Source organism: Kogia breviceps, chromosome 16 (assembly GCF_026419965.1).
Source record: "Kogia breviceps isolate mKogBre1 chromosome 16, mKogBre1 haplotype 1, whole genome shotgun sequence".
Classification (NCBI taxonomy): domain Eukaryota; kingdom Metazoa; phylum Chordata; class Mammalia; order Artiodactyla; family Physeteridae; genus Kogia; species Kogia breviceps.
The window spans coordinates 29,172,365-29,182,268 of record NC_081325.1 but is presented as its reverse complement, the minus strand read 5'-3'; the positions used below and the strand labels follow the sequence as shown (position 1 = coordinate 29,182,268).

At 37.8% G+C, this 9,904-nt stretch overlaps 1 pseudogene; it reads left to right on the top strand.

Annotated features, from left to right (window-relative positions):
• The first annotated feature begins 4,312 nt into the window (after positions 1-4,312).
• LOC131743294 (Golgi-associated PDZ and coiled-coil motif-containing protein pseudogene) lies at positions 4,313-5,567 on the top strand (annotated as a pseudogene).
• Positions 5,568-9,904: the final 4,337 nt, after the last annotated feature.

Here is a 9,904-nt window from a genome sequence, read left to right as displayed (position 1 = left end):
TAATATTATTACTTGACCAGCATTTTATTAACCTTCAGAAAACTGGAAAATCCAAATGTATAGTTAAGATCCCAGGCCAACAGCTCTTTCTAAACTCAAGGCAAATTCTTAACAATTTTGTGAAATGCTTTTTCTATATATTTTTAAACATATTTATTGGTATATAATTGCTTTACATTGGTGTATTAGTTTCTGCTGTATAAAAGGAGAATCAGCTATACATATACTTATATTGCCATATCCCCTCCCTCTTGCATCTCCCTCCCACCCTCCCTATCCACCCCTCTAGGTGGTCAAAAAACACTAAGCTGGGCTTCCCTGGTGGCACAGTTTTTGACAGTCTGCCCGCCGATGCATGGAACGTGGGTTCCTGCCGCAGTCCGGGATGATCCCACATGCCACGGAGTGGCTGGGCCCATGAGCCATGGTCACTAGGCCTGTGTGTCCGGAGCCTGTGCTCTGCAATGGGAGAGGCCACACAGTGAGAGGCCCACGTACTGCAAAATAAACAAACAAACCAAAAAACCACTAAGCTGATCTCTCTGTGCTATGCAGCTGCTTCCCACTAATTAAAATGCAGCAGGATGAGCAGTAGAATTGTAATTCAGGCCCTGAGTTAGCCAAGTAAATACACAGAATGTGGCTCCTTTCTTCTTTTCAATAGTTAACTTACACAGTTAAATTCCCTGAATTATGAAACGGGAGAATACCTAAAATATCAACTAGATTTTTTGTAACAGTAGTGTTTTCTTTGTTGTTTTTCATATCCTACTGCTCTGAATCTGAGGGTTTGTAGAAAGTAGTAATTATTATAGTCTGTCAAGTGTAACAGAGGGCAAATAAACAAGAGAAATAGCTCTCCTAAGATTTTTTCATTCAGGTAAAGGAGGATTTCATTTTGGTAACGGTCACCAAAATAGGAGTCATTGAAGTTTCTCAGGGTTTTTAATTCCCTAATTAACTTTTACACTGACTATTAAATTACCCTCTGACACTAATTTTGTCTATCAAATTGTTGTTAAAATTATCCCACCAAAAATTTTGGTTTTAAATGCTAACATAAACAACAAACTAAAACATCTGTTTTTTTGTTTTGCTTTGTTTTTCTTTTTAACATTTTTATTGGAGTATAATTGCTTTACAATGCTGTGTTAGTTTCTGCTGCATAACAAACTGAATCAGCTATACATATACATATATCTCCATATCTCCTCCCTCTTGCATCTCCCTCCCACCTTCCCTATCCCACCTCTCTAGGTGGACACAAAGCACCGAGCTGATCTTCCTCTGCTATGTGGCTTCTTCCTACTAGCTATCTATTTTACATTTGGTAGTGTATATATGTCCATGCAACTCTTTCACTTCATCCCAGCTTAACTTTCCCCCTCCCTGTGTCCTCAAGTCCATTTGCTACATCTGCGTCTTAATTCCTGTCCTGTCCCAATGTTCTTCAGAACCATTTCTTTTCCTTTTTTAATTTTTTAGATTCCATATATATGTGTTAGCATACAGTATTTATTTTTCTCTTTCTGACTTACTTCACTCTGTATGACAGTCTCTAAGTCCATCCACCTCATTACAAATAACTCAATTTCATTTCTTTATATGGCTGAGTAATATTCCATTATATATATGTGGCACATCTTCTTTATCCATTCATCTATTGATGGACAGCTAGGTTGCTTCCATATCCTGGCTATTGTAAATAGAGTGGCAATGAACATTGTGGTACATGACACTTTTTGAATTATGGTTTTTGCAGGGTATATGCCCAGGAGTGGGATTTCTGAGTCACATTGTAGTTCTATTTTTAGTTTGCAAAGGAACCTCAACACTGTTCTCCATAGTGGTTGTATCAATTCACATTCCCACCAGCAGTGTAAGAAGGTTCCCTTTTCTCCACAGTCCCTCCAGCATTTATTGTTTGTAGACTTTTTGATGATGGCCATTCTGACCAGTGTGAGGTGATACCTCAATGTAGTTTTGATTTGCATTTCTCTAATGACTAGTGATGTTGAGCATCCTTTCATGTGTTTGTTGGCTATCTGTATATCTTCTTTGGAGAAATGTCTATTTAGGTTTTCTGCCCATTTTTGGATTGGGTTGGTTTTTTTTTGATATTGAGCTGGCATGAGCTGCTTTTATATTTTGGAGATTAATCCTTTATCAGTTGCTTCATTTGCAAATATTTTCTCCCATTCTGAGGGCTGTCTTTTCATCTTGTTTATGGTTTTGTTTGCTGTGCAAAAGCTTTGTAGTTTCATTAGGTCCCATTTGTTTATTTTTGTTTTAATTTCCATTTCTCTAGGAGGTGGGTTAAAAAGGATCTTCCTGTGATATATGTCATAAAGTGTTCTGCCTATGTTTTCCTCTAAGAGTTTGATAGTGTCTGGCATTACATTTACGTCTTTTATCCATTTTGAGTTTATTTTTGTGTATGGTGTTAGGGAGTGTTCTAATTTCATTCTTTTACATGTAGCTATGCAGTTTTCCCAGCACCACTTTTTGAAGAGGCTGTCTTTTCTCCATTGTATATTCTTGCCTCCTTTATCAAAGATAAGGGGGCCAAATGTGAATGCATTTACCTCTGGGTTCTCTATCCTGTCCCACTGATCAATATTTCTGGTTTTGTGCCAGTATCATACTCTCTTGATTACTGTAGCTGTGTAGTTTCATGTGAAATCAGGGAGCCTGATTCCTCCAGTTCCATTTTTCTTTCTCAAGATTGCTTTGGTTATTCAGGGTCTTTTGTGTTTCCATACACATTGTGAAATTTTTTGTTTTAGTTCTGTGAAAAAGGCTTTTGGTAGTTTGATAGGGATTGCACTGAATCTGTAGAATGCTTTGGGTAGTATAGTCATTTTCACATTGCTGATTCGTCTAAACCAAGAATGTGGTATATCTCTCCATCTGTTTGTATCATCTTTAATTTTTTACATCAGTATCTTATAATTTTCTGCATACAGGTCTTTTGTCTCCTTAGGTAGGTTTATTCCTAGATATTTTATTATTTTGGTTGCAGTGGTAAATGGGAGTGTTTCCTGAATTTCCATTTCAGATTTTTCATCATTAGTGTATGGGAATGCAAGAGATTTCTGTGCATTCATTTTGTATCCTGCTACTTTACCAAATTCATTGATTGGCTCTAGTAGTTTTCTGGGATCATCTTTGGGATTATCTAGTATAGTATCATGTCATCTGCAAACAGTGACAGTTTTACTTCTTTTTTTCCAATTTTTATTTCTTTTATTTCTTTTCTTCTCTGACTGATGTGGCTAGGACTTCCAAAACTATTTTGAATAATAGTGGTGAGAATGGGCAACCTTGTCTTGTTTCTGATCTTAGTGGAAATTGCTTCAGTTTTTCACCATTGAGAATGGTGTTGGCTGCCCTTTAATCTTTAAGGTTAAATGCTGGTTTTCCATTTAGATCTTATAGAGTACTGTCATGCATGGATTGTTAAAAAACAATGTGTGTGTGTGATAAACATTTATCGAAGACCTTCGTTTAAAATTTATTCTGCCAGAGGACTTTTATTCAACATTTTAAAAAATTTATAGCATGCCACCTATATGCCAGGAACTAGGTTTTTTGAGGAAACAAACAAACAAACGAACAAACCAAAAACTCTGCTTCATGGTTGGGAAAATAATAGTTCCATTCGGTCATAATACCTAGAAATTTACAAAGCGAATTTCAGCTACATTGTCTATTTAATTCTCAGGACACCCTTGTGATTTAAGTATTATTTTGCACTTTTCTAGGTCAAGAAAATGAATCTCAATGAGTTGGAAAAGTCATGAGTAAATGATGGAGATGACCTTTCAATTCAGAGTTCCCAAATTTAATGCTATTCTTATTCATATTTACTTTTGAAAAATATAGGGATTTTAAAGTATAAATTTCCTCATTCAGATATTCCTTACAAATTTTATTAAGAGCTCTTTATAATGAGGGCATGGTTAGAATTGTGAAGAGATACCAAATTATATGAACTGTAATTCTAACATGAATTTTCTTATGTGATGTAGATATAGTGCACATATTCAAATATGAAAAGTCATTAAAAAAAAAAAAAAAAAAAAAAACAACTTGGCAGGTAGGTTTAAAATGATGACCGTGCTCCGCATCTTCTGTGTGCTTCCACCGCTGCCTCAGCTTCGCCACTCCTGCCTCTCCGGGGCTGCATAGCCGGCATTAGCCACGCGAAGGTTAACAGAGGGGACCGACGGAATGTGCGTGCATGGGGGTTCCCACAGTCCCAGCAGTTCCTCTCGCGGGTGGACTGCGAGGTCAGCAGCAGTCGGGGGAGGCCATAGACTGTGCCATGTCTGCGGGTGGCGCATGCCCGCAGGAGCCGGCGGGGGCCCATGTGGCACCTCATGCGCCATGGGGGTCTCCCCCAGTGGGTTACTCATGTTCCGGTGGCTGGAGGTGCTGGAGAAGGAGTTTGACAAGGCCTTCCTGGATGTGGATCTGCTCCTGGGTGAGATCGATCTGGACCAGGTGGACATCACTTATGAGGAGAGACAGAAGATGACCAGCCTGAGCTGCTTTGTGCAGCTTTGCCACAAAGCCCAGACTGTGTCCCAAATCAACTACAAGCTAGAGGAAAGAGAGCTTGAAGCAAACAAAAAAGAGAAAATGAAAGAAGCTCAACTTGAAGCTGAAGTGAAGTTGTTGAGAAAAGAGAATGAAACCCTTCATAGACATATAGCTGTTCTCCAGGCTGAAGTTTATTAGGCAAGACTAGTTGCCAAGTACTTGGATAAGGAACTGGCAGGAAGGGTCCAACAAATACAATTATTAGGACGAGATATGAAGAGACCTGCTCATGATAAGCTTTGGAACCAGTTGGAAGCTGAAATTCATTTGTATCATCACAAAACTGTTATCAGAGCCTGTAGGGGGTGTAATGACCTGAAGCGACCAATGCATGCACCACTAGGCCATGATCAAGACTCTAAAGAAAAGCCAAGGTTTTGGTCCAATTAGAAAAGTTCTCCTCCTTAAGGAAGATCATGAAAGCCTTGGCATTTCAATTACAGTAATAAGGTGGAAAGGAACATGGTGTTCCAATCCTCATTGCTGAGATCCACCCAGGGCAACCTGCTGATAGATGTGGAGGGCCACATTTTGGAGATGCTATTCTGGCTGTTAATGGAGTTAACCTAAGGGACACAAAGCATAAGGAAGCTGTAAACATTCTTTCCCAGCAGAGAGGAGAGATTGAATTTGAAGTAGTTTATGTGGAACCTTAAGTGGATTCTGATAATGAAAATGTGGAATATGAAGATGAGAGTGGACATTGTTACCGTTTGTACCTTGATGAGTTAGAGGGAAGTAGTAATCCTGGTGCTAGTTGCAAAGACACAAGTGGGGAAATCAAAGTGTTTCAAGGATTTAATAAGAAAGCAGTAACTGATGGACATGAAAATGGAGACCTAGGAACTTCAAGTGAAACTCCACTCGAAGATGGTGCTTCTAAATTAGATGATCTGCACAGTCTGTATCATAACAAATCTTATTAAACTGACTATCTCCAGACAAGATTGTTAATCAGACTATTCTGAATTTAGGGCACTAAATGAAGATGGTGACAAAGACTGTACAAGATCAAGGGAGGCTGTTTGTTTCCTAAATGAAATGCGGGTACCTCAGGGCTTCATGTGAACAATTCTAAATGCAAAAACTCCCTGTTTTCTGTGGTATACCATAATTAGCTATTGCATGTAAAGTAATTTTGATTTTCTTAAAATTGTAAAGCACCAAGGCATGTGTTTCCCAAAAGGATAGTACTAGGCTCTTAAGTACCAAATGAAGCCCTACTGCTTTATTTGATTCATTTTCCATTTAGTAGAAGGACAGTGCTAGCTGGAATTTTTTAAAATAAATAGCCTTTAAATATAAGAGAATAAATGAATTCATATTGTAAAAAAAAAAAAGAATTCATTTAACTTTCACTAACTCAGAAGTCACAGAGCATCAGACTGAAGTTTCCTTAGTTTTCCTGTGATTTAACTAAATGAAATAAATCAGTTTGCCAGACAAGATGTCAATATTTAAGAGAGGTATATTTTCAATCAACTCAAACATTGTGATTGCACCTGTATTTATAAAATCGTTATGTCTAATTACAAATTTGTTTTCAAGAGTTTCTAAACCATAAACCACTAAGGAGCTCTCCCAGTTACTATCCTTTGAGAAAATAACAAAAGAACATTCCTATCGTTAGGTAGTTAGACATTAGTAGCAAGGAGGTGACAATGGAGAGAAAGACAAGAAGAAATCAAGTCACAGACTCTCCCTGAACCCCATCCAGAATGGGTGAAACTATGGTCATGTGGTGGGCAGCTTATCCTGATAAAGAGGGCCACAGTAACACGAGGGGACTTCCCTGGGCTGCGCATGCCCAGACCAGACAGGCGTATAACCTATAGTAAAACCAAACTCATTATACCGTAATTGTAATAAAATCGACATGTGGTCTTGTCCCCCTGAGTGGGTGTTTCTTAGCGAGTCAAGGGTGAGAGCATGCGCAGCAATAAACTTGTTACATAGCTTGGGACCGTCAATCAATTAATGATCACCTGTCACTCACCCCCGCCTCCCTGCAAAATGCTCCTTAAAAGCGCCCTTAAGCCTGTATAGGAATGCTACTTTCAATTCGAAGCAAGAGCCGGCTCTCGCTCTCTCCCTCTCTGAGAGTGTACCTTTGCTTTGATAAACTTTGCTTTGGGCTTGATTCACTTCTCTCTCTCTTTCTCTCTCTCCGTCTCTGAGAGTGTACTTATGCTTAAATAAACTTTGCTTTGTGCTTAAGCTTAACGTGGTAATTTGTAATTCTTTGCTTACTTTCGTGGAACCGAGATTACTTGTGTGGACCTTCCGTTGACCTCCTCAGTCGAAGCTATTTTGTTACAATGCACGTCCACCTGGTGACGCTATAAGCAGATTTTTTAATTAAATCAACTTGTGTTTTCCTGGACCAAATGTGTTTTCTTTAATAAATGAATGATGTAATGTTTCTATATTCCCCAAATAAATTAAAACATTAATCCTTTCCTTAATTCAGTATATAGTCCTGCAGAACGAGAAAATAAAATAACTACTTTACATTTTTTTATGCAAATAAAAATAGTGCTTTTTCCTTTCTATTAGGTCAGTAGGAATCCAGCATTAAAAAAATGTTTAAAATTCACAGTTTCGTTTTTTTCCATCCATTGCCATAACATTTAAACTGAGTTTACTTAAACAGTTCAAATCTCAGTCACTACTATGTAAATGTTAGGTGGAATTCTTATTTTTATATGTGTACTACAGTCTAAGTTCATGATGATTATTTTCCAGTTCATAAGATTTTCATGACATGTTATTATGCTTGCATCAATATAATAAATTGAGTTAAAATGCAAATATAAACTAAAGTGGGACAATTAAAAGGACTTTTAAAAGTAAAAGTTAAGAAAATTCACATAGTTTTATAAGAATTGACTATTTCATGGCAATTACTGAGACATGTTCATGTGGTACAGCCTATTCGTATATCACCACTTTCCTTCTCTTCTCTAACCCCCTGCATGCCTGGTTTCCTTAATACTGTCCGTATTTTGTTTTGTTTTTTCCCAATTCATTTGTTTTCTAATACAGTAGGTAAATTATCTCTATACTATTTTCACTGTTTATTATTTGTCTCCTTTGTCCTACTAGAATATAAACTCCTCAGTCAGATTTTTCTTTGGTTTTAAAGGCCAAAGCAGTACTAGCCCCTTGCAGAAATCCCTCTATTCATAGTTTGGAAAGAAGGGACGAGTGAATCTAGTATTATTTTAAGGGAAAATACCTGTTGTGCTATCTTTCTATGGGTTTATAAGTAAGTAAGAAGGAAATTGCTTTACTCCTTAGGAAGTTTCATGCTGAGAATAGTTCAAAAGGGGAAGTTTGAGGCTTCCAATGTAGAAGATACATCCACATTTATGTAGTCATTAAACAAGCATAAATTCACATACAGTGTGCCAGATGAAATTATAGGCACTGAGCATACGGATTTTAAAAGCACAATTACTCCTTTGAGGAACTAAAAATGTAACCAGCTATTTAGTTAAGAACATGACATTTGGAATAAAGTCTGACTGTGAATCTGCACACTCTCTTTTTCTTTTTTAACTGGGTGTGAAACCAAGTTAATAAAACTAGAAATGTTTGATTCCCCATTTGTTATATAGGGGTAATAATAAAAGGTATCTCATTGAGCTTCTGTCAAAAATTGAATGAGATAAACTATACAGTATGCTGGGCATAGCATAGGTGCTTAATAAATATCAGTCAGAGGTAATGTTGTTGTCATTTTCTTGCCAAATGCAAGTTCATGTGCCCAGCACACAGTGAGGCCAAACAGACCAAACCGTCAGAGTTTGGAGCAAAGAAACATTTACTGCAGGGTCAAGCAAAGAGAATGGGCAGCTCATGCTCAAAAGACCCAATGGTTTTCAGGGAAGAGATTTTATGGATAAAATGTGGAGTGAGGGTTGCATGATGTGTGATTTTCTTTTGATTGGTTGGTGATTAGGTAAGAGGGTGGTTTTCTAGGAATCTTGTGCTCAGCCTGAAGTTACCATCCTCCACCTGGGAAGTAGCCTTAGTTCCTTCAGAAAGACTCAAATATATATAGTTTTGTATATCCCTTGAGGAAGAACCGGGACCCTGCATATTGTTTCTTGACTGTTCCTCCTTTGTTCCTTCCCTAATTAGTAAGTTTTGAATCTGTCCTTTGGAACTAAGGGAAGGTCTAGGAGGTTGAAGTCTTTTCCTACAAACAAGAAACGGGGGACATGGAAAGGTTTTTGTACCCTGGAGGTCCCCACAGGGTCCTGTTCAGTTTCAGTTGTAGTAAACTTTGGTTATTAGAGATTCCATTACAAAAAAAAAAAAAACAGTTTTATTTGTTTTTAATTCTGTTTTCTCATACATTTTTAGACTTACATGGTTCATCTCTCAGTAGTTTTCATAGGAAATGGTTTTTGGTCTCTTGTAAAATGCCAAATATCCTCTCTTCTATGGGAAACATTTATTTTTCCCTTGAGGACCACTGTTCTAAGAGAGCATGAACTGCACAAAACTTGTATCTGCCTGGCATTTCTTCTTTTGGAGAATCGCTCCTCTCTCTTATACGGACCTGGTGGAGCTGTCAGTCATGCTGCTCAGTGCCTTAACACATTCAAAGAGTGAGCATTTTACTCAAGACTGTCTAATGGTGTTGTTACTGAACTCAGGTTCAGCTGCTCATGCTTGGAAGCCAATACTAGAGCAGCAAGTGTTGGTTGGAAAAGGAAAGGTTGCTTTACGCAGTAGGCCAGCAATATGGGGAGAATGTGGACTCATATCCAAAAACTGGCTCTGAAGACCCTACTCAATTATTAAAGTTTTTAAAGGAGAATCATTAGGAGAAGGAGTGAGAGTCTGTTATCTTCCACTGTTATCTTCCACTTTGTTATCTTCCACTGTGATCATATTCTTTGTTCCTTGTAGTTGAACAGTGCCTGAAGCCAGCCTCAGGCATCTTAGATGTATGAGGTAATCTTGAGGTAGATTTCTGCTGCAGAGATTTCTATCAAAACACTGAAATTTCCCAAGCAATCATCTTTCTCTAGGGTCTTGCCCTACAGTTAATAACTCTGTGTTCATTCTTCCTCTCTTCTGCTTTAATATCAAAAGAGTAAACAGGTCCCCTGAAAATACTCTAATCTTGGGAAGTTTTCTTCCCAGAGGGTTAAATTATGTAGATGTTGGGGAGAAAGAAATTTTCCTCTACACTTCTAGGTTCTTCTGTCTGGTCTAATAATTAAATTGACATGATACAGATTAATAGGAGAAAATCAAATAAAATTTAATAACATGTATATAT